This window comes from Globicephala melas, chromosome 8 (assembly GCF_963455315.2).
Source record: "Globicephala melas chromosome 8, mGloMel1.2, whole genome shotgun sequence".
NCBI lineage: Eukaryota > Metazoa > Chordata > Mammalia > Artiodactyla > Delphinidae > Globicephala > Globicephala melas.
In genome coordinates, this window is record NC_083321.1 from 94,821,693 (window position 1) to 94,849,217 (window position 27,525).

General features: G+C 49.2%; 1 non-coding gene across 1 annotated transcript; it reads left to right on the forward strand.

The window, feature by feature from the left end:
- Nucleotides 1–22,891: 22,891 nt before the first annotated feature.
- TRNAD-GUC (transfer RNA aspartic acid (anticodon GUC)) lies at nucleotides 22,892–22,963 on the forward strand. Its single transcript has one exon. It is a non-coding gene; the product is annotated as a tRNA-Asp (tRNA).
- Nucleotides 22,964–27,525: the final 4,562 nt, after the last annotated feature.

Genomic DNA, 27,525 nt, shown 5'->3' on the forward strand with positions numbered 1-27,525 from the left:
ACGCGAGAAAGGACTCAGATCCATTTCTGGTGGCTGCTGCTTATGTGACGAGAAAATGAGACGAAGTTCTTTTCTCACAAAGTCAGAACTTTTACATTCAAGTGGACATTGTTCCCTTCAATGTAATCCACTTGGAAAGTTTGATACCTATTCCAATCGTGTCCCACTGTCAACACACCTTCGCCACTCCTCTGGGGAAGTCTGTGGCATATGGTTTTGAATACTGGTGGGTGTTTATCTTGGGGTGACCTGGATCTTTGGAAATACCCCCAAAGTCATTTGGATTCAAGTCTGGAGAATAGGTGAGGCACTAAAGTAGGCGATTGTTCTTTGGATCAAAAAACCTTTGAAAACAGTTCTCAGTGAAGTGTAGTGTCAACACTCACTGTTCCACAGGCCCCAGCTTTGGGGCGGTACAGAGATTCCTCAAATGTTTCAGAATCTTGACATGTGAGATCAAGCTTGATTGGTTATTTGAAGGGAGAGAGGGTTGGGGGAAAGGAGGGCACTGATGCTTGAAACCAAACGATCCATGATCTTTTCTCAAGATTTGGAGCCTCTTTTTGGCCAGGGGAGCTGAGTTCTCCTGGCAAATACGTGGGCTCTCTGGTCCTGGGTTAGCCGGGGCAAAGCAGTTCATTGATTACCATTTTCTCGCCAAAGGTGTTCCTCAGTCTGACTTTATCTGGAAGACACAATAACGAGACAGCTCTCTCTTCTATCACAAGAATGCAGCTCAACCCTTTACAACACAATTACTTGTATTCTTGTGGGACTCTGTTTCTTTGCGTTAGCTGAACTCTTCAGCCATCACTCTCACTGTTAATCATCTCTTTCAATGAATGGGACCTTTTACCTTTTTCAATATTTTCAGTGGACTTGGGGAGGAGGGGGGAGGGGGCTGGACAACTGTTCTGCTAGCAACTCTTCTGGCAATGTCCTGCTTATCCTCCTTTCTTTAAGCCTGGTGAATCTGTGTAACATACCACTGCCTTTGACATTATCTCACTTTCACACACTTCTTTGAGCCTCTCAAGTGTCCCCTTTGCAAGATCTCCATGACTTTGGCTCAGTTTGGCCTTGATTTTCAGGCTTCAAGCCTACCCACTCACTCAGCACACTCTTCCTGTCTCCGTCAGGCTGGGGCCTTGGTGGAGGCAGGAAAGTTGTGCTGGCTGACGTGGAGGAGTTGCTGCTGTGGGCGGATACATGTCAACCTCTCCTCCTTTGCTTTCAGGGAAAACCCATCTGGTAAAGTTATTGTCATATGAAGTATGTACAATTTAATAGGGGCCCCTGGAGTTAGACAGGCCTCTGTCATTTTAGACAAGCTCGATGAAAACTTTGGGAAATCACTCCACCTCTATGAGCTGCAGTTTTGTCATCTGTAGTGTGGGAATAACAATAACTACATTCTGGGAGGTGGTGAGGACCCAGTGAGATGATTCATACTAAGAGCTTGGCTCGTGACTGGTGCACAGTAGGAGCTCAAAAACGAAAGCCTTTTTTATGATTACCACGATGGTCATCGCTACAGCTCCAGCGGGCTGTGGGCTGGTGCTGCTTTTGGCCCGGTGAACTAATTGATCACAGAGGAAGGGGAGAGGAGGTCAATGGGATCTGTCCACGGTTCTGATTCATTTAGCCAAGAAGCCATTTTGATTGATCTAATAAACATCAGTGATAACCTTTTTTCTTCTTTCCTTCCTTCCTTCCTTCCTTCCTCCCTTCCCTGCGTGGCATAGCTTGTGGGATCTCAGTTCCCTGACTAGGATTGAACCCCGGGCCCTGGGCAGTGAAAGCGCCAAGGCTTAACCACTGGACCACCAGGGAATTCCCAGTGATCACCTTCTTTGTGTCAGGTACTTTCCTAGGCACCAGACTGTTCAGACAAAGGGAATGCCTCTTGTCTAGACTCCAAGACAGTCTCACGTGTACATAGGTGAGTGTGTGCATGACATGCCCATCTCATGTGCATGCATATGTGTAGGTATTTTAAAAAACACTTGGGTGTGTAATGTGAGTGTAGTCTGTGCCTGTGTGTCTTGGGGGGAGGACGAGTGGGTTGGGGCTGAAACCTAGGAGAGGTTTGGCTGTCATGCAGCTCACCTGGGCACATAGCTGGTAAGAAGGGCTCAGGGTGGCCATGATGAGAGGACAACTTCCTAGAACTTCCTGGAGAGATTGAAAGGTGCACTGGCCCCTGCCCCTCTCCCCCTCCTGGCCACCAGAGCAGTGCAAATCTGAGGCCAGAGCTGAGCTGCTCTCCTGCCGGGCACTCCAAACTAATTTTCTGGTGCGTTATACACTTTGCCTTCTGAACGATCAATGGCCTGAAATGCTGTTTGGTTCCTGCAGCCAAATCCGAGAGAAATAAGACATAATCCATCTGGCTGATGTGGCCAGAGCAGGGAGGGAAGGAGAGAGGAAGAGGGAGGATTGAGCTGCCCTGGGGATCTCTGCTGGGCTCAGGGCGGGGGGCCTGGAGGGACCTGCCAGCTTTTGAGGTAATGGGCCTTTAAGAGATATTGATGGCTGGCTAATCACAGCCCCGTTTGTCTCAATGCATCCTTCCCACAGAGCTGCCACTCCCACAGGAGCTGAGCTCTAGTGGGGAAAGGCTGGGATAAGGCTCAGCGTTCAAGCACCCTGGTGCTTGGTGTGGATGTCCTCCAATCCTGGATGGAAGGATCTGGCTCGGGTCTCAGTGTGGAGTTCGAGTTTTGGGCATAATTCCCTAGAAGCCCCGAGACGGCACCGGGCAGGGTATCCTGGGGGCCAGGGCTGTGGGGTCCCAGATTAGGCTTGGGACTGCTTGGAGGAACTCACACCTGGCTCAGGAGAGGACAGCATGAGCCCTGCCGGCTCTTCCCTGGGGCTGAGCCTGGCAGAGGGTGAGATGCCAGGAGGTGCCTTGGGGGATAAAGGAAGTCGACTTGTTCTTCCGCTTCAGGTTATCCCCCACAGGAAGAGGGCAAACAGAATCACCCTTCCTTCAGAGCATCTGCTCCCACAGGCGAGACTTCTAGAAGGATAAACAGTGAGCACCTCAGGTGCCCCTGCTGCTTCTGACAGTCTGGCCAGGAGGACTGCCTCCCAAGGACCCCTACACATCTCCCCCACCCTCTGGCCTGTGTTCCACTCAGAAGAATGAGTTGGAAGAGTTGGGTGCTCAGCCCAGGGCTCAGTTTCCCCAGCTCTTTCTAGAAATAGTCACCGTCTAGAGACGGGTAGGTGGAAGACACAGACCTCTGCTGGATCCAGGGACTTGGGCCATTCCCGTTCCCCAGAAGGAAGGAGGAGTGACGTCCATGGTATGAAATCAATCAGGCAGTAGCCTGGTGAGATGTGGAAGAAACAGGAACACATCTTCCCAAAAGGTTTTTTGGGAGTGTTTCCCGGGAAAAGGCATGTAGGCGGACGGGGAGGGGATGGAGGTGGGAGGTGGCAGCTCTCCTGCCCTGCCCTGCACCTGGCTCTGGGGAATGCGACCCACCCTAACCGCCTGGCTGCATCTCCAAGCACTGTCACTTGCCTAGATTGCTGCTGGTACCACACCTGAGACACAGGTGACACCTCAGGATAGGGAGGGCAGCAGGACCAATAAGAGGGCCACCCAGGTGCCAGTGCAGAGGAGCTCAGGCAGGGGACAGGGAGCCTAGGGTGGGTACAGCCCCCATACAGAGGGGGCCTCAAGATGGGCTGTTAGGGGCTAACTTGGAGGGTGATGAAAGGGAGGAGAGAAGCTGAGCTCAGCATTTTCTTGGGCCAGTGGGGGCTTGGGCCTTCACAACCAAGGCCCGGGGCTCCCATCCAAAGCCTGGTCATATCTGACCCTGCTTAGCTAGAGCACTGCCCCTGCTTCTTTGGTCCAGGACAACTCAGCCTTCAGCTGCTGCAGCAGTGAAAATCCAGCCGTGGCAGCAGCTCTCTGATAAGGGCGGGGCCCGTGCACTTCTCCGATGGGTAATTATGCTTAGAGCATGTTTTACGGAGATGCAGGGCTTGTCTGACAAGGCTCACGCTTGTTCCTGCTGTCGAGGCAACTGGGAAGCTGAGCGGAGAGGCCAGGGGCTGAAGGTGACGTTGCTGCTTGGGGAACCCATCGCGGATAATGAGATGCTGATCCCAAGGGGCACTCATCCAATTGGGCCTCCTGTCCCTCCCCTGGCCCAGGAAGGACCCCTCGAAACAGAGGGAGCTGGGGATGTCACATACTCTGGTTTTTATAACAATTTATTGTTAATTATTTTAATAGCAAAGGTACCTAATAGTTATGTAGTGTTTTGTATTTTTCAAAGCATTTTCACATTTGATTCTCACCATAATCCTTTGATGTAGGGACAGAACTTTAGTCCCATTTGAATGATGAAAAAGGGAGACCCAAGAACATTAGGTGCCTCTGTCAAGATAGCAGGGCGGAGCCAGGTCCACAGCCAGGTCCAGAGCCTGGTTTCCTGACTCGCTGTTCGAGGAGACTTCTCTGTCCCCAAGTTGGGCAATCCCTCCCATGGAGTCCCCAGCCCCGTGTCACTCCAGAGGCCCTGTGTGTGTGAGGCCCAGGTGGTCGTTGAGAGGAGGGAGAAAGGGCAGTTCACCTTCCCTTTCCTGAGGGGTCCCTGTATTGGGATGCTCCTGCAGCAGGACAGGCATTCACAGGAGGCGGAGTGAGGCTGACTTGAAGGCACAGGTGATGAGAGAGCGAGACAGCCTGGTGAGTGTATCCACAGACACTATTCCTGCATCCTAGGAGGCTGTGACACTGATTGCCATCTGTGTGTGGGTCTGCTTTAAAAGACACTGCATGACAAGCTGCCCTTTCTGTGCGCCGCACACGTGAAGAGGGTGCCAATGAACACCCTGGGGATTCTGTACTGAAAAACTGAGAGCCTATAAAAGGTGAGAGGGTGGTTCAGTAGGGCTGGGGTCAACCAGGGAAGGCTTCCTGATGGAGGCAGTTCTGAGAAGAGCCTGGAAAGAGGGAGAGGACAGGTGCCATTCGAGGGGAAGCAGAGGCTCTGGGGCAAAGGGGTGAAAGCATGTTTGGGATTGGGAGCATGTTAGCTTGGATGGCTGTGGTTGGGGGGACTTAGGGCGGGTGAGGGGCCTGGGGTTGCTGATGGTGGAGCTGGCAGGTCAGATGTGAATTTGATAAGCCAGAAATTAAGGAGCCTCTGGGGATGGTTGTTAGCAGGGAAGAAATACGATCAAAACAGTGTGAAATGCTTTGCAAGGCTTTGTGTAGAATGAGGAGCGGACGGAGAGACTGAGGACAGGTGTGGGCGGATGAACACCGGGAATTAGCTGCAGTCCACTATGACCTGGAACTCCGGGTGCTGGCTACGGAACCTGGGGTTCTCTGGACGGCTGTGGTTCTTTAGGACCCTCAGCACGTTCTGACCCAGCCCTGCTGCCCGGATGGGTGTCTCCCACAGCCCATTGCCCCGCCCCACGGTGCCTTCCTCCACGCAGCCAGTACCCAGCCTTCCCTCTACAGGATGCCATTTCGGTGCTGCATTCAGCCCCAGGCTCCAAGACAAATCTTGCTGCTCTGGGAAGGTGCCCTCCGGCTCCTTCCACTTCGCTTCGGGGTGACTGATGGCTGCGGTGGGTGGGTGAGGAGCCTGCCTCCCCCCACACTGCTTCAGATGGTGGGAGTGGTTGGGAAGCAGGGTTCCAGGGTAGCCAAAGACTAGTGGCAGGGAGGAGAGGCCAGAGAGATGACCGGGGATGCGCCAAAGCATGGTTCTAGAAGGAGTAGCTGGTGCCAGGGGCCAGGAGATGGTTGCAAAGTACCAAACAGTTAGCCTAATATTGGATTCTTCTGAGTAGGAAGAAGGTAACATTCTGCCACCTAATTTCTTGGTTTCTCAAGGCTACCCTGGACTATGGCCCTGAATGGCTGGGGAGCGAGGGCCTACCATTGTGTTCAAGGGGAAGCCGCAGCTCAGGGAAGAGGGAGGTGGTTTATCCCCCAAAGGGTGCACTCTGTGAGCCCCACTGCAAGGTGGGAGTCCCACTCTCTCAACCTTTGCCCTTCCCTCTGGGAACCCACAGTGTGAGTTTCAGAGGGAGTTTCTTCTCTCTCTGTCTCTCTCTGCCAGGTCTTCCTGGGGAATTTTAAAGGGACCAATCCTCTTCTGAAGACTGGGGTTGTGGGGAACCCAGGAGGTATAGGCATCTGTAAAACCAATTTAAAAATCAGTCTAGCCAACCAGACCCCAAAGGAACCAAGGGAGCTATAGAGTAACTCAAAAGCAGACACTAATGGAGGAGAAAAGAAATGTAGTTACATATTCATCAGCTTTTAAATATTCATGAAGATTGTAAAGCAGATTAATTTCCATGCCTCATTTCTCCCATGGTTCCCGCTGTCCATATTTTACCATAGCAGCAGAAGAGAAAGGAGCCACGGATCACTTGGCCACTGCCCTGGCCCACGCTTTAGGAGCAGTGTGCGCGTGCGTGTGTGTGATGGGTGGGGGACAGGAGGGGTGGTCACCATGGAGGTGAAGGTGTTCATCTCCTGAGGGACAGGTCTCTTTGGCAAAGTCAGGACGACGTGAGGACAGCAGGATACGGCAGCACAACAGTGTAGGGAGGGCCGGGAAGCGTCTAAGGGAGAGGGAGACGTCTGGAGCGGAGAGGGCTCTGGGGGCATCGAGATAATTGCTGGCCGCCCCGGGGTGAGGAGAGGAAAGGACCTTCACCAGAGTCAGCAAAAATTTCATCTCCAGTCCCCTAAACTAACTGTCTGAGATGAATGATTGAGTGGGGTGAGAGAGCAGGGGAGAGGCCACGCAGAGGGGGAGCGAGGAAGGTGCGGACAAGTCTCAAGGACAAAGCGACGGAGGGCGCCCAGGGGAGGGAGAAAGAGGGGCAGCAGATAAAAGCAGTAAGGATGGAGGTCAGCTATCTGGAATGATTTTCAGATGCCAGGGCTCTTGGACCTTCTCTCTATAGGAAGTGGGAGAAATGTTCCCCTGAGTCACACACCAGCTGTGAGGCAGAGTGACGGCAGCCTGAGACCAGAGATGCCCCGGGGATGGCTTGGAGAGCACAGCCAGCAAGAGCTGGGAGACTCAGACGTGGGCTATCAAGGCGAGCCATCCTAGAGCCAAGGGGAGCAAATCTCACCGTCCCGAGTCATGCATGAGAGCCGGGGAGCCTGTGAAGTAGCAGATGACAGGCCCTGGGGGACAGAGTTGCTGATGCAGCTTCTTCTTGAAGGTCCGGACGGCGGTTCCTGTGCAGTGATGTGATCTGACAGCTCTTAGTGGTTTGGACCAACTTTCTTGGACTAAGAGGAGGGATGAGCTGGCCTCTGAAGGTCCCATCCTGCTTTGCCAGCTCCTGCCCCCTTGTGTGGAGGCAGAGGGGTGGCCGGGGAGGATGATTCTCAAGGTGTCACCAGGAAAGACCTCACCAGTGGGTTATTTCCCCAGCTTCATCCCCTCCATTCTGTCTTGGATCTCTCCACTGAATTCCTAACTAGTGTCCAGCTGCCCACTGGATACCTCCACGTGGGTGTCTAGGAGACATCTCAAACCTAACAGGTCCACCGTCAAGATGATCTCCCCCACCTCCCACCTACAGACTCAGTTGGCAACCTTCCCTGCATGGGTCAATGGTACCTCCATCCTTCCAGCTGCTCAGGCCAAAAAACTCAGGGGTCATCCTGGACTCCTCTCTCTTTCAGTGTTTTGACATAGCATTCAGAATCTTCTGAATTCATTTCTCACCATGTCTGTGGCCGCCACCCAGGTCCAAGGTCTCACCTTCTCTTGTCTCAGTTATTACAGTAACTGTCTGCTCTCCTTCTGTGGCCTCGAAGGCTCGCCACGGTCTAGCCCCTCCCCTTGGTTTCTGACTGTGTCTCTCATTCAAACCCACATGGCTACACTGGTCTCCCTGCTGTTCCCTGAGCAAGACAGGCCTGCTCCCACTTCAGCGCCCTTGTATCTGTGGCTCATTCATTCCCTTCCTTCAGGACTAGGCTCAGTTTACTTATGCAGTGAGGTGTTCCCTGAGCCCCTTATTTAAAATACTGCTCCCTTCCGCAGCGCGCTCTCTCTCTCTCTCTCTCTCTCTCTCTCTCATACTGCTGTATTTTTTCCCCCACAGCACTTTTCACCTTCTAACATGCTATACAATTTTTTATTATGTTTATTATTTCTTGTCTGCCCCACCGACTGGCATATCAGCTCCGTAAAGGCAGAGATTCTGTCCATTAATTCAGCGCTTTATACCCAGCGCCTAGAGCAGGGCCTCACACACTGGAAATCTCATTGGAGATTTCCCCAATAAATGTTTAGTGCGTGGGAAGCCTTCCCTTCGGCCCATAGATTAACAGCTATGGTAATTGCCCACTTGATGAAAACAACTGGAAACTGGACAAAAGGTATGAAACAGCTACTTTCAGACAGTGGGGAACAGTTAGCAGAGGATGGTGGTCCCTGAGAGAAGGGAAACAGCCCCACTACCTCATCAGTTTACTGCCTGGAGAAAGTTTCCAGGCCGAGGCAAAGGAGGGGGGGAATCCCTGACAGAGTCTGGGGGTTGAGTTGATAAGACAGGGATAGAGGCTGAGGAGGCTAGGATCTGTGATGAAGAGTTCTGGAGAGAAGGGAGTTGCACGTGGAGATTTCCAGAAATCTGTAGAAGGGGCCTCAAAACTTTGGCCGAACATTGATTTGCAAACAATTGGGGTGAAACACCATAATTAAGGAAAGAACTGCTGGAAAGCGTAAGACCGAACAATTCCTGGAGCTCACACAGGGCTGGGAATGGTTCAGATTCCCACCGGCGAGAGTGGAGAGAGCTTGTAGTATGTGATGCGTTGGATACAGTCCTCAGAAGGATGTTACCTTAGCCTGAGACCAAAAGCTGCCCTGGACCCATTCTAATGGAGCTTAAAAACAAGACTTAAAAGGGTCACAGTGACTCCAAATAACTGTGAGGCAGAACAAAGTCCAGCACTCTTTAAAGGAATACAACAAAATCTAGAACCCAATGGAAAAGTCACAATATTGGTCATCAAATAAAAAATTAACAGCCATGCAAAGAAGCAGAAAAGTAGGATCTATAACCAGAGGAAAAATCAATCCACAGAAACAGACCCCTAAATGAGAAAGATGATGGCGTTAGCAGACAAGGATGCTAAAGCAGTGGTTATAAATATGTACCATATGCTCAGAAATGTAGAGGAAAACGTGAACATGATGAGGAGAGAAATGGAAGATTTTTAGAATATGAACTTACAAAGATGAAAATAAAATATCTGAAATGAAAAATACTGTTGCACAAATAGATGATTTTATTTCTGCTGCTGCCATTACCAGAACCACATGGGGGCGAGGGTGGGCATTTTTTCCTTTAAAACTTATTCTCCCAGTAGCCAGCACTTGCCCCTTCTGTGAGAGCACTACATTTGGTTTCTCAGTTGCCCAGGACTCTGGAGAAACAAGCTTCCTTTGTATTTGGTCCCCAAATGCAACCTGGATTTCAGGTAGCGAATAATGGCTCTTCTGAGTCTTGTTTCAGCTGGTGTTTCCTGAACCCCCCTGTGCCTTCTGATCCGAGCACTTCACCTCCTGTCCTTAGTGAACCCTCCTCTCCCTCAGCCTCCCTTTATCTGACAGGTAGGTTTGGAGCTCTTGATGGGACAATGGCTCTGCCCTATGGAGCTCCAAGTCTAGCCAGGTAGGTACAATGCAAGGAAGAAAATGACAAGTCTTGTGAGACCAGTGTGGATAAAGTACTTAGGGAGAGAGAAAACTTCATTTGGAGGTCAGGGAAGGCTTCATGGAAGAGGTGGCATTTCTGCTGCATTTTGAAGGATGGGTAAGGTTTGGGCTGCTGGGAATGAAGGGACAGGCATTCAAGGCAAAGTTGGGGGTCATCTTGAATTCCCTCACTCTTGTGTTCCCTTTCTGAACCCGCAAGCTCTCCCCTTCTCTCAGGGTTCTAGTCAACTCTTGGATGGGGCTTTGCTGTCAGAAGTGAGTCCTGCAGGCTCCAGGCCCCCAGGTTCTTCCCAGCAAACCAGCGACACCTGTGGGGGCAACCTCAGGTCTCAATCACCCTTCACCTCCTTGGGCTCCAAACAGATGGAACAGGACCCTGGACGGGTAGTTTGCGGTAAGAGTGTTTCCAGGACAGGTTCAGTGCCCAGCCTGAGGGAGCAGGTTTGAGCCAAGACTGAATAACTCTGTGTCTCCGGCTCTCAGCCGCCTTTCAGCGGCTCCCCGATGCCCAGGTCAGCACTGCTGCAAGCTGCCAGCATTGCGGTGAGGCGCCCCTACCTGGTTTGGGCCCTCTGAGCACCTCATTTCTCATCTTCCTCTCATTTCATCTTACCTCTCCCCTCCCTGACTCTCTCCCCATCCTCCACGTTGGGTGCAATATGATCAGCTCCTAAAAAGGGCACAGTTTTTCATGGGCTGCTTCCCACATACCACCTGACCCTCAAGGTCACTCTAGGGCATGGTGGGCATGCACAAACAAGCAGGGCTTGGGGAGTGGTGCAGGTGCCCCTCCTCCAGGCAGGGCTGGTAGAGATAAGGAAGAGCCTGTTAGTAACAGTGAGGTCACTGCCCAAAGCCCGAGGTGGGAGGACCGGGAGACGGGGCTCTGCAAGGTGGGAGATATGAGCAAGGTAAGTGGGGAGCTTCGAGGGGACGTGTGTGCCCCTCCTTGCCTCCCACCTTCCTGGGTCCGCCACCTCCCCTGGAGCGGCTTCCACTCGTCAGCCAGGCCGGATGTTCCTCCTCCACACCAGGGTGGAGAGGTGTGTCCCTGGTGTGGCTGCTGGGGAGTCTGGGTGGGTTCTCCGCACCCCCCACCCCACCCCGAAGCCTCAGGCCCAGGGGCAGTGCTGAGCCCAGTGTGGGGAACCCTTAGGAGAGGGCACTGCAGCGGGGCAGCTCTGAGTCCTGACTGGTGCCAGACAGAGCCGGGCCTGAATTCCATCTCCACTCTCAGACAGGTCACTTAACCTCTACTCCTCAGTTTCCTTATCTTCTCTGTAGAATGGAGATAATCGCACTCCCGCCTGCCAACCAGGGGCCTGCTGGGCACTGAGTAAATGCAGGTGTTATGATATTTCCGTTGTTGACGGACTTGCTGAGAGGATGGAGGCTGGACCCCTGCAGCCCTGTGCTGGCTCCCCACTCCAGCTCCCTTGCGTCTTGTTCCAGATCCTGTCTGACGGCACCCGGAGGGACCCATTGCATCCTTAACTGCGATTTTCTTGCTTGGCGAAGCCATCAGCACCTAATGTCCCGTGTCATTGCCGGTTCTCAGCCTGCGGACACATCGCTCCTGGGGGCTGCTCAGCCGCCCGGGATCACTCCATCTGGTCAGGAACGGCCACGGTGGTGGGGATGGGGGCAGGGCCAGGACTTTCCAGTGATGCACTGGTGACTATTTGCTTAATTAATAATTAACTTAATAATTAATTAATAATTTAATATCAGAGGACAAAGGCCTCTGTGACTCTTTCTCTGGTCCTTTCTACCACTTTGGCCCTTCAGCTCTTCCCCTTTTAGAAACCACAGAGGTACCTCTGATCTCCTACACCAGGGCCTCACCCACCTCCTCACCCAAGGGCAGGCCCTTAGACCCAGGGAGAAACTGAGGTACCCCCTACCCCCAGCCCCACCTTAACTGGACTCTGATGCCTGTGTGGGGTTTTTAAGGTAGAACCCAGCAAGAAATCAGGGCTGGGGCAGGTGAGACTGGAGGAAGATTCAGAACCCCGTGGAGACTGGGATCAAGGGAGGGCTTATCCCAGGTGCCCAAGTTCCCATTCCCGGGGTCTCAAGACAGGGTCCCTGCCCTGGGCTAGCACCTGTGGTGGTCCCCTCCCTGCCCCAGCACCCAAGGAGCATCCAGGGCACAGGAAGCAGCTTCCTCAGGAGTTTATGTGCAAGACTGGTCTGAGGGTGGCTTCGGCTGCCTCCCAGGATGGGGCAGAGAGTAAGTGGGCAGCTCTGCCAGCTTGCCCAGTTCAGGACAACCGATTTTATATTCAAAGGAAGCCCAGGGCCTCCCTACATTTGAGAAGGAGCTTGGAAAGAGACCAGGGGAGGAGGAGCCTCCCAGCTGCCATCCTTGCCCCCGCCCCCCAAGCCCTCCTGGCCACGTTCCTGCCAGCACCACCCCTCCCAGGCTCCGGGTGATGTTTCTCTTTTACCTTGAGCCTAGGAAGAGACACAAACCCCTTTGCTGTTTCCTCTCAGCATTGCTGGGATCCGCTGGAATTTTCACAAAGGACTTGCATAAATACTACGGGAGAACAAAAGGGAAGTAATTACAGAAAATACAAACAGCATGAAAACAGTCAAGCTTCTAAAGTACAGGTTTCCCAGTCTCAGATAACCACCCTGGAGCTCAGGACGCTGGCCTGCCTTCCCACAGGCCTCGGGCCAGACTCCAGCCCTCGCAGACCGGCCTGCCACTGCACGACTTGGCTCCCACGGGGCCAGGGGCCAGGGTCCAGGCCGGCTCCCCCGCTCCTCAGTTTCCCACTTGAGGATTTGCCTCAGCCATAGCTTTGGTGTCTGACCCACTGAAACACTCACCACCTGGCTTCAGGTGGAGGCTTCACCCCCTTGAGGGACCTGCTGACACAGGTAAGCCCCCAGCCCCACCTCCAGGTCCATCCACCGCACATCCACTACCCGAGCACATTCTCCCTGTGGAGTTACTGTCCGACTCCCCACGGTCCCTGACCTGATCTGCTCACACACAGTGGAGGGCACACAGCAGCCTTTGTTCAGTGTGACCGACCCCTGGCCTGAGGTTGACCGGACTAGAACAGGCACTGAGCCAAGCTGGGATGGTCAGAATTCTGTCTCTGGGGTACTGGAATTGGGGCCTAGAGACCATCTCTTCATGCTGTTCTTCACTAGGGTTAGCCATGTAGACCTGGGAGCCCTGAGTCACCATCTTGAATTTGGGGGTCTGCCCAGGTGCACAAGGAGAAGCCGAGGACCAGATGGGGATGCAGATACGAGACGCGGAGCAGGATGGCAGGAGCTCCAGGTTCCGGCTGGCGTTCCTGTCTTTGATGTCCTTTCTTTTAAAAACATTTTTTAAAAAATTTATTTATTTTTGGCAGCATTGGGTCTTCGTTGCTGCATGCGGGCTTTCTCTAGTTGCGGCGAGCGGGGGCTACTCTTCGTTGCGGTGCGCGGGCTTCTCATTGCGGTGACTTCTCTTGTTGCGGAGCTCTAGGCACACGGGCTTCAGTAGATGCGGCACGCCGGCTCAGTAGTCGTGGCTCGTGGGTTCTAGAGCGCAGTCTCAGTAGTAGTGGCACACAGGCCTAGTTGCTCCGTGGCATGTGGGATCTTCCCGGGCCAGGGCTCAAAGCCACGTACCCTTCACTGGCGGGCGGATTCTCAACCACTGCGCCACCAGGGAAGCCCTGTCCTTGACGCCTTTGACTGAGGCTTGACTGCGTTCCTGTGCTGGGGGACATGGGACATGACACTCCTGTGTCCCTTTCATAAACTTCCCCTTTTATTTAAATGCTCGTTTGAGTGGATTCTGTAACTTGCAATCCCTCAGTCTCAACTGATACTCCAACACCTGTAACTGGGACAAGCACAATAGTGCACCTGGGGCCGCAGAGGACCCAAGCTGGGCCAGTGCAGGGACTTGCCTGAGGAACTGAGAAATCCCTTGGGAAAGCATGAGACTTGTGGAGCATCAACCTTTTCCAAGCTATGAGAGGTGGGGAGCCCGGGGAGCTCCTGCAAGGGGTCAGGCTAGCAAAGGGGAGACCCGTTAGAATATTGCTTGCCCCTCAGAGTCAACATCTACTGGTCGGGGAGCGGCCTCCTCTTTCGTGCTAGCACTCTGCCTTCTGGCCAGCCCCTCCCCACCCCTCCTGCTCCCTGGGAGGTGTAATACACAGACCAGGAGTTTGAGCCCCAGCTCAGCCACTGATGAGATGTGTCACCTTAGACGACTGACTTCACCTCCCTGGGCCGTGCTTCCCTCCCCGCAAATGATAGCCATAACCCCTTGGTACTTTGCAGTGTTCCTTCGAACATTCCCCTCCCTTCTCCCATCCTTCCTCCTCCTCCTGTCTTCTCCTGCTCAGTACTTGCCTCTCCAGCAAGCCTTCCTCTTCTGACTCCGCCCAGTTCAGTACAGTCCGGACCCCCTTCCTAGAGTTCAGGGCCGTCATGCGCTGGGCACTGGTGTATAGGGCTTCTTTCTTTGGGTTGGGATGCTCACTCAGTGTGCCCCATCAGACTGAGACTCCCCAAGGGTGGGATCCTTCCCCCACTACACTCCTTCTAGACCCTCCACCTGCCTGGAATAGGGCAGAGCCCAGAGGGGTGCCTGAAGCAGCCTGTCCTTCCAGCTTGGTCCCTGCCTGGTCTGTCTCTCTGCTCTTTCCTTCCCTCTCCTGGCAGAGAAGATGCTCCAGGATCTATTTTCTAAAGTAAGCCAGAGTTACAGGCTACCCCAGCCTCTCCCGAAGGCCAGCTCCAGCCACGGGAGGGCGCGTCCTGGCTAATTCTTCCCCACGTGCCCAACCTTCTTGCCCGTGCACCCTTCTCCCTGCAGGGAGTGGGGGGTGGACGGTGTGCGCCACCTGAGCCAGGCACCGTGACCCGCTTGCAGCTGGCTCTCTCCCTTCCTCTCCCACTCCTTGGCACGGACCAGGAGCTCCGCTCCCCTCCCATCACTGCCATCATAGTACCCACACTGTCCCCCGCACCCCCCGCCGCCTCGCTTTCTGTTCCCATCCTGGCTTGTCTCCCCTAGGCAGCTTGGAGCAGGGCGCCTTCGATTTCTCTATTCAGTCTGAGGCGTAGCAATTTTCTGCTCTCCCATAATTAGGGGAATTTTAAGCAAACTCCCCGACGGATGATTACAGCAGGTTCAATCCCAGCTCCTTTGATCGGGGAAGAATGAAGACGTTGTTGGAATATTCCTCGACCTGCTGGCCAGACTGGGAGGTGGAAGTCTGGCTCTCGGGCTCCCCCTGGAGGGCTCTGGACTTTTGTCCTGGCGTCTGAGCGTCCCTGGGCACTGGAGTATCCCCAGGGGAGGACTGGGTTCAAATCCTGCTTCATTAAGAATTATCCAAGACGTGGCTTTTCTGGCTTAGGGCCAACATCTGGACTCAGAGCCAGGGTTGGGGCTGGAGACTTAAGTGGAAAAGGAAATTAAAGTCGTCTAAGCTGGTCTCTCAGGACTGTTGTGCAGGCTGTGCATTGTGTTCTCGAGGGGACCTCATTCCCATTGTAGCCTATGTGAATGGGGATTCCTAGGGCTGTGCAGTGTCCAGGAAGCTTGAATGACTCTATTTTCTAAATGTCAGAGGGAGTGGTGCTTCCTTAGAGTTGAAGGGGCCTCTTTTCTCTATTATGTCCATTTCCCCAAGTCTTCTGTACCTGCCAAAGGCAGTGAGGAATAACGGAAAGAGTGTGGCCTTTGGAACAGCCTGACTAGAGAATGAATTCCAGTTCGGCTATTTCATGGCTGTGTGACCTTGGATTCATTAATGGACCTCTCTGAACTTTAGTATCTATTTTAAAGGATTATTTTGAGGATTAAATAAGGAATGGATTAAAACACTGCTTGGCTCATAATATTTCCTTTTTCCTTTCCCTGCCCACTTCATATATTTTTAAATCATCACCTGCAGGGCAAACCCCATTCTCCTCTGTTCCCCCAGCCCGGTGAACCCCCAAAGCTGGGCCAGAGAGCGGGCCGGGTATATTAATAGACTATTAACGTCTCCGGCATTCCTGACCAGTGGCCCTGGCTTTTCCACAGGTTAATTAGGCCATATTTCAGGAAAATTACGGTGGTTTATTCCTACACTAATTAAGTGGCTTTAAACCATCTCCGCAACGCAGCTCCGTGAATCATAATTAAGCCTTACCGCCGGGTGCCTCTGCCAGCCATGGAGCCCCGCACACAGCCCGCTCTGCCTGCTCTCAGCCACGGGAGAGGATGCAGTGGAACTGTGGCTTTGAAAAGAACTTATTTTCCTGGGATCATGTCAGGATGATTCCCAGTGAATATTGGATGAGGCTTTGTACTGTTCCTTTTTTTTTTTTTTCCACAAGGAGAGAGACGAAGAGAAACACAGTGTGGATACGGGTTTATCTTCTCCTGGCTGCTCTGTTGAGTAGCTTTGAATAGATTCCCAGGGGATGCAGGCGGGGGTGTGAAAAGGAACGCCAGCAAGCTCGGCGCACGGGCGCATCTGCCAGTCTATTGGAAGCGAACGTGAGGATGCGTGTCACAGCTGTGGTTCAGTAGGGATCTGTGTCAAACATCCGGCAGCTTGGCTCACGACTACCTGCAAAAGAAGACAGCCACCCAGGGAGACATCTGTCTGAGGGGGCTGGACGGGCATCCGCCTTCCTGACTGTTGTGTTCTTGACGTGCCTTGTAAGGTGAGCAGCTCACGTGTCAGCAGGGGCCACCCTTTCGGCCACTGTCAAGACTAGCTTGAGTTATGGCGGGGGGATTGGTGTCGACATCAGAAGACCTAGTTTTGCATCTTGGTTCTATCATTTGCTGACTGTTACCTTCAGAAAGTCATCTGGCTTCCTGGGCCTCAACTGTCTCATCTGGAAAATGAAAAGAATATCAGCTGTCTCATAGAATTACTGAGAAAATTGAATAAGACAGTAGGATGGTGCCAATGACCCTATGTAAGAAGGTAGTGAATTCTCAGCTGTTCTTCTGGGCCTGGAGCAGGGCTGCCTGGATGAAGCCACTGCCTTCCAGGGCTCCGAGGCTCTGAGGTGCTTATCTGTCTGATGGCTCTTGGGTCTCTGGTCTATCTGTGTTCAAGGAGGCCACAGAGGTCCCTGGGGCACCAGGATCCAGGGCCTCTGGTCCAGTGGCATCAAGCATTCACCACTGGGGCTGCCAGAACTCGAGTTTTCTCCTGCATGAGTGAAAACACCAAGTATCTAACCAGCTCCTACCCTGGGAGCTTGGAGGGGCCTCCATGGGTCACAGTGGCAAGTGGAGGATGGACATGAGATGCCTGGAAAGGTTTATGAATCCAAGTTCTGGGAGCTTCCGTCTTAGGCTCACAGTCCTCGACGCTTGGCTTCTCTGATTCTCCTCTGCCTGCCTCCCTGACCTCACGTGACACCATCTCCCCACCTGTTTCCTGTGGTCCTGCCCCCCACCCCCATCCACCTCCCCGGGACCAGCTGCTCCGGAAGCAGAAGGCAAAGGGGAGACTCGTCCTCTCCCTCTCTCTTCCTCTCTGTGGCACAATGGCCCCAGGCATTTTGAATAAGACACTAATCAAATAAAGGCAGGTGACAATACACCAGCATCTTCTCCGGAAGCCAGGGAGACACTTAGCTGTCCTCAGCAAGAGGACGGGGAATTAGGGGGATGGGAAGGATGCAACACTTATTTAACCTGGTTGTTGTACACACAACATGGTGTCTGAGAACACCATGTGAAGACGCAGGTAAGCTGAGGTGGAAAATTGACGGCAATAAAGGGGGCCCTGGCTCCCCGCTCACTGCTCTGCCACGTAGAGAGAGGTGAGAGGCAAGCGAGGCTTCCCCCAGGCACGACTCGAGTATCGAGGGGATGAGCCTTGTTCTCCCAACGAGGGAAAGGCCATCCTGGGCTAGCAGAAGACGAGAGCCCGGGGGAGGCACCCAGTCAAATTGAGATGGAGAAGGGGGGCAGTTTTCTCAGTAGAGGGGCAGGTTAGATCCAAGGTGAACTTCCTACTAATTGCATTGGGGAAAGAAGAGAGGGTGGGGCAGCAGGTAGGGGCCCAGCGCGTCACAGTGAGCGTGCTGGAGGCCACACAATGTCCACATAGCTCTGCTGGCAGCAGGAACAAAGCCAGTTGGGGATCTCGGCCAAGGAGGAGGACCTCTGTGGGAGGGGGAGGCAGGGCAGAAGGTGGGGCTAAGCAGTAAGCAGAGTTCAGGGTCGGGGGGCATGACACTTGCCAGAAACAGAGTCTGGAGCCCTGGGGTCCTGCACATGGCCCTCGCACTGATCGCGTCAGGAAGGCTTGCACAAGGCACATTTAAACACTTCATGCATGCCCATGTGCAAACATGCATCTGTGCACACACACCCAGGTGAATACGCATATGTTAACGTGAGGTAGCAGAGGACAGTCCTGGCTAGACCACCAATCCAAGGTCACAGCGTAGCCTTTGGTGTGTAACTGCTCCTTGCTGAGCCTCGGTTTCCTCATCTACACCATGGGGACGAACAAGCCCTTCCCTGCTGACCTTCAAGAGCTGTCGTGGTGGTGAGACAGAAGAAACAGTGGGACGTCTCTGCAGACTGCGAAATCTCTCAGCGGTGAGGCCCGGGAGGGTTGTGGTGTTGCCCTTCCCAAGCCTCTCCTGACCAGGGAGGGACGGGCGCCACGGCAGGTCCCCGCGCCTCCTCCACCAGCATCTGGCCCTGTGGGGAGGAAGATGAGTAGGAATTTCTCCTCTCTCTCTCCTCCCTCCCCTCTGATCAGAGCCAAGGGGGTTGGTGAAAGGACAGGCCACAGCTCTGCTCACTTCAGCCCAGCACTTCCTAACCCATACCCTAACCCGAAGGCAGGGGCTGGACCTCCTCTGTCTGAAGGGATGTGGGGTACCAGAAAAGGAAAAGACCTGGGGCCCCAGCAGCTCCCCCGCCCCCACAGGGAGTGGGGAGAAAAAAACCAGGAGTGTTGGGTTGAGCTCTGGTTATGACTTGTCTTGGCAGTGCCCAGGGACCAGGCCCCTCCTCTAGATGTGGGACTAGACGCCTGTGGAAGCGGTGGGCTCAGGTCAGGGAGGGGGGCCCTAATTTGCCTTGTGTGTATTGAGCTCGTGGGGTTGAGGAGTGGGATCAGATAAGCCCTGTACAAGATCACGGCCAAAAGGAGTCTCTGGTTACTGACGAGCTTGGGAGTTTTCTCTAGACTCTTAATGGAAGGAGGTCTTTTGGAGTCCCTTCCCCAATCCTGTGCTGTTGCAGGGAGAGGGGTGGGGACCAGCAGAGAGAAAAGCCCTTTCCAGGGAGCATGCTATTCACTGGCACCCCTCCAAGCTCCAGATGCCCTTGTCCTTCTGGGCTAATGTCCAGACATGCTCTGAAAGAGCTGAGCTTTAGCAGGAAGGAAAGAGGCAGAGAGAAGGATGAGCACTTCTCCTCCCTCCTATTTCATACTTGTTGCGAGCACGGGGGCTCTAGTCACACAGACTCAGATTAAATCCTGACTCCACCACACTCTAGCTCCTTAAGCCTCAGGTTCCTCACCTGTACAATGAGGATCACAATAATATGTACATTATATGGGTGTTGCATAAATTAAATAAGATGATACATACAAGACGCTACATGAAGTACCCTGCACACGATAAACCCTGCATGAACATTAACTCTGACTCTCCCACCACCTTTGTTACTGCAGCGTAGCCTGTCCCATCCTGGCTAATTTCCAGGAGTGGTAAAAGATATATATAGAGAGAATATATATAGAGAGATATATATATATAGAAGATATATATAGAGACATATATAGATATATATATAGAGAGAGAAATTAAACAGGATGAAGCAGAGTGGCCAGAGGGCTGACTACTTTAGAGAGTGGCCAGGGATGGTCTCTTTGAGGAGGTAACGTTTGAACTGAGACTTGAATGATGAGAAAGAGTCATCAGTGTAAACATTGACAGGGACAGGAAAGGTGGAGGAGGAGAAGGACATTTCGGGTGCAGAGAACAGCAAGGGGAAGAACCTTGTGAGGGAAGCACGCCTGGCATCTTCAAGGTGCTGGGAGAGGTCCGGAGTGGCTGGAGCAGAATGTTAAGCAAGGAGGACAGCAACGAGTGTGTTGGAGGAGTAATCAGGGACCCAGTGCCTCTAGAACCAAGGACAGGGCCTGGCACAGAGCAGAAAGGAATAAATGAATGAGTGAATGAATGGATGGTTCTAGGAAGTGGGATCCTGGAACTGGACTTCAAAAAAAAATTATTTATGGCTGCATTGGGTCTTCGTTGCTGTGTGCGGGCTTTCTCTAGTTGCAGCAAACAGGGGCTGCTCTTCCTTGTGGTGCGCGGGCTTCTCATTGCGGTTTCTCTTGTTGTGGAGCATGGGCTCTAGGCATGCAGGCTTCAGTAGCTGTGACTCGCGGGCTCTAGAGCACAGGCTTAGTAGTTGTGGCGCATGGGCTTAGTTGCTCTGCGGCATGTGGGATCTTCCCGGACCAGGGCTCCAACCCATGTCCCCTGCATTGGCAGGCGGATTCTTAACCACTGCACCACCAGGCAAGTCCCCTGGAAATGGACTTTCGCCACCTTCCTGACTTCCTCAGCTGCAGCAGCAGAGGGACAAGCTGGGATGGAGACTTGCCTTTGGGAAACATTCGTTTCAGCAAAACCCAACTCTGTGGATCATAAGAGGATAAATAAGTAAGGGTTAAGGATCTCTTCGAGGGATAGTGTGAGATAATAGAAAATATATATATTGGTCTCTGCCCCTGGTCCCTGGCACAGAGCTCCTAAAACCCTTGTAATTTCCTAAGTGGAAAGAGTACCAGGAGCACCATTTTTTTTTTTTTTCTAATACTTGGTCTTTGACCCAGTTCATGACACCAAGCTCCCAAATCTCTTGTAATTTCCTGGGTGATAGGAGCGTCCTTTGTTCTAATGAGGTGACTGGGTGGGCTCCTGGGTGGCTCTTGGATGGGAGTGGTCACCAGAAAGGCCAAGCCATGATTAGAATCTTGGAATTGCAGCCCCTCCCCCACTTCTCTAGAGAGGGGAGAGGAACTGGAAATGGAGTTAATTCATCATGCTTCCATAAAAATCCCAATAGTGCGGGGTTTGAAGAACTTCCAGATTGGTGAACATATCCATATACCAGGAGGATGATGCACCCCCAGCTCCACTGGGACAGAAGCTCCTGTGTTCGGGGCCGTCCCAGACCTTGCATGATGTATCTCTCCATCTGGCTGCTCATCTCTTTCCTTTATTATACCCTTTAATAAACTAGTAAATATGAATAAGTGTTTCCCTGAGTTCTGTGAGCCACTCTGGCAAATTAATCAAACTTGGGGAGTGGGATGTGGGGGCCTCTGATTTGTACCTAAGTTGGACAGAGTTGTGGTAGGAACCTCCTACTTCTGATGGGCATTTTGAGTGGGGGGCAGTCTGGTGGGACTGAGCCCTTAACCTGTGGGATGCGACATTATTTCCATGTAAACGGTGTCAGAACTGAGTTAAATTGTAAGACAGCCAGCAGGTGTTGAATTGCTCAGTATGGGGAAAACCCATACATCTGATGTCAGAAGTGTTGTGAGTGATGTAATGGTGTGAGAATAGGGGAGAAACACTGAAGGAAAAACTGAGTTGTTTTTGTTTTTTCAATTCAGACTATGAGGAAATCAAGAGACACCGAGGATAGGAATGTAAGCACTAATAGGTGTGTGTCTCTGGAGAAGATAAGAGTCAATAGAAGGAAGAAAATATTGAAAGAAACAGTGACAACTTTTTCCACAATTAAAGGAACAAATTAGCCTTCAGACAGAAAGGGTTAAGAGAGTGCTGAAAAAGATAGAGAAGAAAAAAATCTCATACATAGATGCATTAAGGAGAAAACTAAGAGCACCAGAAACAGAGAGAAAACTTCCATAGAGAAAAAGCAGGTCACCTACAAATAAGGAGAATCTGAGTGACAATGGGATGACAATCAAATTATATCTAGAAACTGTTGAATTTTATATACAGCTAAATATTTATTTAAATGTGGAGGTAAAATAAAGATATCCTCAGGCTAAAGATATATGCAGAATATATTCCAGCAATAAAAAAAGGAAGTGAATCTTTCTTATATAAGAAAAATAAGATTGAAAATGAATTTATTAAATTTTATTGTTACTTGAATGAAGGATGACTATAAATTAAATCTGGAACTAAAATCCAGATAATGTCAACATGATGGCAGTCAGGAGACACAAGAGGTGGGAAGAGACCAAAAGAATAGCGAAAATATCTTACATGTCTGAAAAATAAAAACATACAACCAAATAGCCTTTGGACTGAAGAGAAAATATTAAGGAAAATTATGAATTACTTAGAACTGAATGTCAAGGAAAGCTCTGCCTGTCAAAATTTATGTACTACAAATAAAGCAGTGCCAAGAGGACAATTTATAGCTTTAAACACATCCATCAGAAAACAAGAAAGATTGAAAACAAATGAGCTATGCATTCAAATCTGGAGGGGGAAAAAAAACCAGTAGAGAAAACCCAAATAAACAAGAAGGAAATAATAAAGATTAGAGCAGAAATCAATGAAATTAAGAATACCAATAGTAGCAAATACAATACAAATGACTAAAAAAAACCCCAAAATTTCTTTGAAAAGACTCATAAAATAAACATTTTCAAAAAGACTAATAAAACATCAAGAAACAAAAGAGAAATTTTTCAAATAACCAGAGTACAGAGTTAGGCAGGAAATAGAACTCAGATTTTAAAATATAAAATTTTAGAACATCTATATACATATATACAACAATATACATTTGAAAGCCTTGATGAAATACACATATTGCTGGAAAATATATAATGTTGAAATTGGCACAAGAGAAATATAATACTTGAAGACTAATAGCAAAATGACAAATTAAAGTAGTAATTAGAAAAACCTCTCTGTTAGATTTTACAAAAGTCCCATGGTGTTTTATAAGTATTTTTAGGTAAATTCTATTAAAATTTCAAGGAATAAGTAATTAGTATCCAACACAAATTGTTCCAAAAATAAAAAATAGGCAAATCTCTCTAGATTATTTTATGAACTTGATGTAACTTAGTATAAAGTTGACACCAAAAAAGAAAAGAACATTATAAGAAAAGGAAACTTTAGGGAGTTCCCTGGTGGTCTAGTGGTTAGGATTTGGCACTGTCAGTGCTGTGGCCCAGGTTCAATCCCTGGTCAGGGAACTGAGATCCTCAAAGTTGGGTAACTCCTGCAAGCCGAGTGGTGCAGCCAAAAAATAAAAAATAAAAGAAAAAAGAAAAAAAAGAAAAGGAAACTTTAGTCCACTTTTATTTAAGAACATAGGTATAAAAGAAACTTAAATAAAATATCAATGGACTCTAATACTGTGTTAAAAAATCAATGCATCTTATTCAAATAATGGAATACTAAATAATATTTTAAAAAACTAACTGTTGCTCTACACAACAATCCACATTGTTGAGTGAAAAGCCAGACACATAAGACTCTCAACTATTTGATAGTCTGAGAATACCCATTTCTGAGAATTTCAAGACAGGCAAAATGAATCTATAGAGAGAGGGTTCAGAAGAGTCATTACTTTGGGAGTGAGTGGCTGGCCATATAGACTGGTTGAGGGAATGAGTCAACTGCAGTGCTGAAAATATTCACTATTTTGGTCTGAGTGGTATTTAAATGGATGTACACATATGTACAAATTTATTAAGCTATACATTTAAGATTACTATACTTTACTGAATGTAAGTTATACTGCGATGAATTAAAAAAAGTACTACAAATGGGAAAATTTTATCCCAGTAATGGAAAAATAGTTCAATATTAGAAAGTCTATCAATATAATTTATCACTTTATAGCAGGGGTTGGCAAACTTTCTTGTAAAGGGTGAGACAGTACATATTTTAGGCTTTATGGTCTAGACAGTATCTATCTCAATTACTTAACTCTGCCACTGTGGTGTGAAAGCAGCTATAGACAATATGTAAATTAATGAACATGGCTGTGTTCCAATTAAACTTTATTTCATCAATAAGTAATTTTTAAGAAACTCTTAGGAGGGACTTCCCTGGTGGTGCGGTGGTTAAGAATCCGCCTGCCCATGCAGGGGACATGGGCTCGATCCCTGGTCTGGGAAGATCCCACATGCTGCGGAGCAATTAAGCCCCTGTGCCACAACTACTGAGCCCACGCACCACAACTACTGAAGCCTGCGCACCTAGAGCCCGTGCTCCACAAGAGAAGCCACCACAATGCGAAGCCCTTGCACCACAACGAAGAGTAGCCCTTGCTTGCCACAGCTAGGGAAAGCCCGTGTGCAGCAGTGAAGACCCAAAGCAGCCAAAAATAAATAAATAAATGAAGAAAAAAAAGCCTCTTAGGAAAATAGGAACTTTTTTAACTTGATAAAGACTAGACAACCAAAGCCTTTGGCAAACATCATACTTAAAGAAGAAACTTTTGATGTATTCCTATTAATGTCCACTATTGACATCATACTGTTCAACAGAATACTGAAGGTCTTGACCAATGTAATAAGAGAGGAAAAAGAAGTAGAACAATATAAGTATTGGAAATAAAGAGATAAATAGTTACTATTAGCAGATAATATGATAATTTAATGAGAAAACTCAAAGGAGTCAACAAACTTTTAGAACTAATAAGAGAGTTTAGCAAAATTGCTGGTTTCTAGATCAAAATAGACATTTGAATATAGGTAGCATTAATACCATTGAAAATATCTAGGGGACAAATCAGGTTTCAAGGGCAGAAGTTTATACAATTTGAGGAGCCCTTTTTAAGAAAAATTTTTAAAAAGTACAGATCCAAAATTAGGTATAAAATAAATGTTTATTTAGAATAAGCAATCACAACTAATTACAATTTAAAAAACTGAACAGCACAATGAATGTCATAAACAGAAAAGCAGCACGTTATTTTAAAAATTAATTAACCACCTGACTTACCTATAGCTCTCCATCTTTATATCCAGATGTCTGGTGAGTCAGGACAGTGGGTGGAAGGAATTCCATGAATTCTTGGAAGCCACTCTGACACCAGGATGCCTAGCAATGACTAAACCATACACGGAAATGATTGTGACCACATGGATACATCCCATAAATCCCAAATTAGATGTATCCCCAGCTCAAATTCCCTTTAGCTGGACCCCCAAAGTACCTGTGATCACTCCAATACTGCCCAACTGTAAGGGAGGTGCAGTGGAGGGGAGGCTGGAATGGAAAGAGACAGTAGACTTTACCATTTATGGCAAAAATATTCTATTTTTGCAATTTTACAATAACATGTTCACATTTCTAGGCCCTTCCCAGGATCCTGGAGAAGACAGCGGACCAGTCTTGATAAAAGCACTGAAAACCACAAAGGCCTTAGGGATTAACAACAAAGGCACAAGACCACAAAGGGGAAAAAAATATTAAACTTTACCAAAACCATTAAATGAAAGACCTAAATAAAAAGAAATACTATATCCATGTTTGGAAGGACTTAATCTTGGGAAGATGTCTATTAGCCCAAAATTAATTTCCACATTCAATTAAATTCCAGCAGGAATTTTGGAGAATTAAACTAATTGATTATAAAATTTATATAGAAGAATTGAGCCCCACAAATTATTAATCCAATTAGAAAAGAAGCAACAAAGAGGCAACATTTGTTCTGCAATCAAACTGATGACAATAAAAGCATAATAATAAAAACAGTGTGTTATTGCATAGGAACGACAAATAAGGCAAAGGAATAGAGTAAGGGACCAGGAACAGACCTAGACATACATAAACAAACTATATAGACAACAACAAGTCTAAATAAACAAAACTACAGGGAACCCAGCATACATAGAGGTAGCATCACAAATTAGTGAGAATGATGAATTATTTAGACACGAGTATTGGGAAAAGGTGGCTCCGTTTCTGGAAATAAATTAAGTTAGATACCTACTCAATACCATATTAAAAAAAAATTCCAAATGGAGAAAGACCTAAATGTAAAAAGTAAAATTATAAACACAGATAGATGAAAATGTGTTAAAAAAATAACTATGAACTTCAAAGTCAGCATTTCTTTGAAAAGATTTTTAAAAAACCCATAAGGTACAAAATAAATGGATTTGATCACATCAACATGAGATTTCTGTTTTTTAAAAAACAGTATAAACAAAGTTAACAGAGGAAACAGAGTGGGAGTAGGTATTTTTAGAAGTTGAAAACTGACAAAGGTTTAGTATGCAGCTTATACAAATAACTACAAACCCATAAGAAAAATACAAGGATCTAAAAGAAAAAAAGGAAAGAGGCTATAAATAGGCCATTCACATAAGTGGCCCTTTGAAGAGCTAATAACTATACGAAGAGTAGCTTAATCTTTAAACACAAAGTAAGGCACCATTTTACCTTTTTCAATTGGCAAAAATGAGAAAATTGGAATCATATCAAGTACTAGTGAGGAGGTGGGAAAGAGAAGCGCCCAGTCCCCGTTAGTGGGAAGAGTGAGTCGTGCTGCGGAGAAATCTGGCTGACCTTAGCAGTGAGGGTCTACACACCCTCACCACACTCACTGTTGGGTGTACAGCTTCAGAGTCTTGCCCCTGTGAGACAGGCGCAAGGAAGTACCAGTCGTGATGAGCCTGCCTGGTGTCCTTCACTGGGGATGGGTACATAAAATGTGGCGTTGGCATATGATGGGATGCCACGCAGCCGTCAGAAGTAATGACCTGCATCTAAGTCCAGCAGCTTGGGAAGATCTCACGGGCAGCCCAAAGGGAAGAAATGGAACAGACAGAAGAAGCGATGGCCTGAAACCATTTATGTAGATTTCAAAATACAGACAAGATTATGTCTTTAAAGGGTGCCCATACATCTAAATACACAAAGCCCCTAACGTTAGAATGGAAGGACATTTTAACTCCTCGGGTTTGACACAGGAGACATTGTAATGCAGCTACACCAAAATGTAGCAGGTCTGTTACTTATTACCCAGGAATGTCCGCTGTGGAGACCCTAGCCTCTTACCTTGCCCCTGGGGTGGGGTTTGGGGAAGGCATGAACAGTCTGCTTTGCGTGTGACTTGGCAGTAAGAGCAAGCTAAGTCTAATGGCTGCTTCAAAGGCCACATCAGGTGTCTTCATGTCATAACGGATTCATCGAGATGTCACTTACCCTCCCAGAAATAAGTTAAAACGCCCTGTTCCAGTAAGCCCTCTGGGCCATGGGGGGGCTAATTTTATCTTCTGGGAGAGTCATTTGTCCTGTGAATCTCTGTGCTGCTGAAGTGGGTCATTTTAAAATGGGAACATCGGTCTTTCCTGGGGGGCTACATTTGGGACCAAGGCTCATGGTCTGGGGTCCCAGGTCTCATTAGCCTCCTCTTGGTCTCACCTTGGGGATACTGCTGCCTCTCTGTTTGCATTTAAAAGCAAAAGAGGAAAAAGAAGTAAAATAAATAAGACCAGAAACAAACAAACAAAAACAACTAAAGGATTACTTAATAAAAGAGTAGAGATCAAAGCAGTAAAAACAGACAGCTCTGGTAAAAAGACAAAAAACTACTGACTGGGACCATAAAAGGCCAAGTGAGGTCTTTTGTCTAAATTAAACATAACTGTGCCATAAAGCAGGGAGCCGGAAGTTCGGTGAGTGAGGCTTCCAGAGGCTGCAGCCTAGAGTCAGGCACAGCGAGCTCTCCCTCCCTCTCCCTTAGGCTCTGGTCCCCCGAGACAGGTACTCAGATGCCCCATCTGTTGGGGCAGAA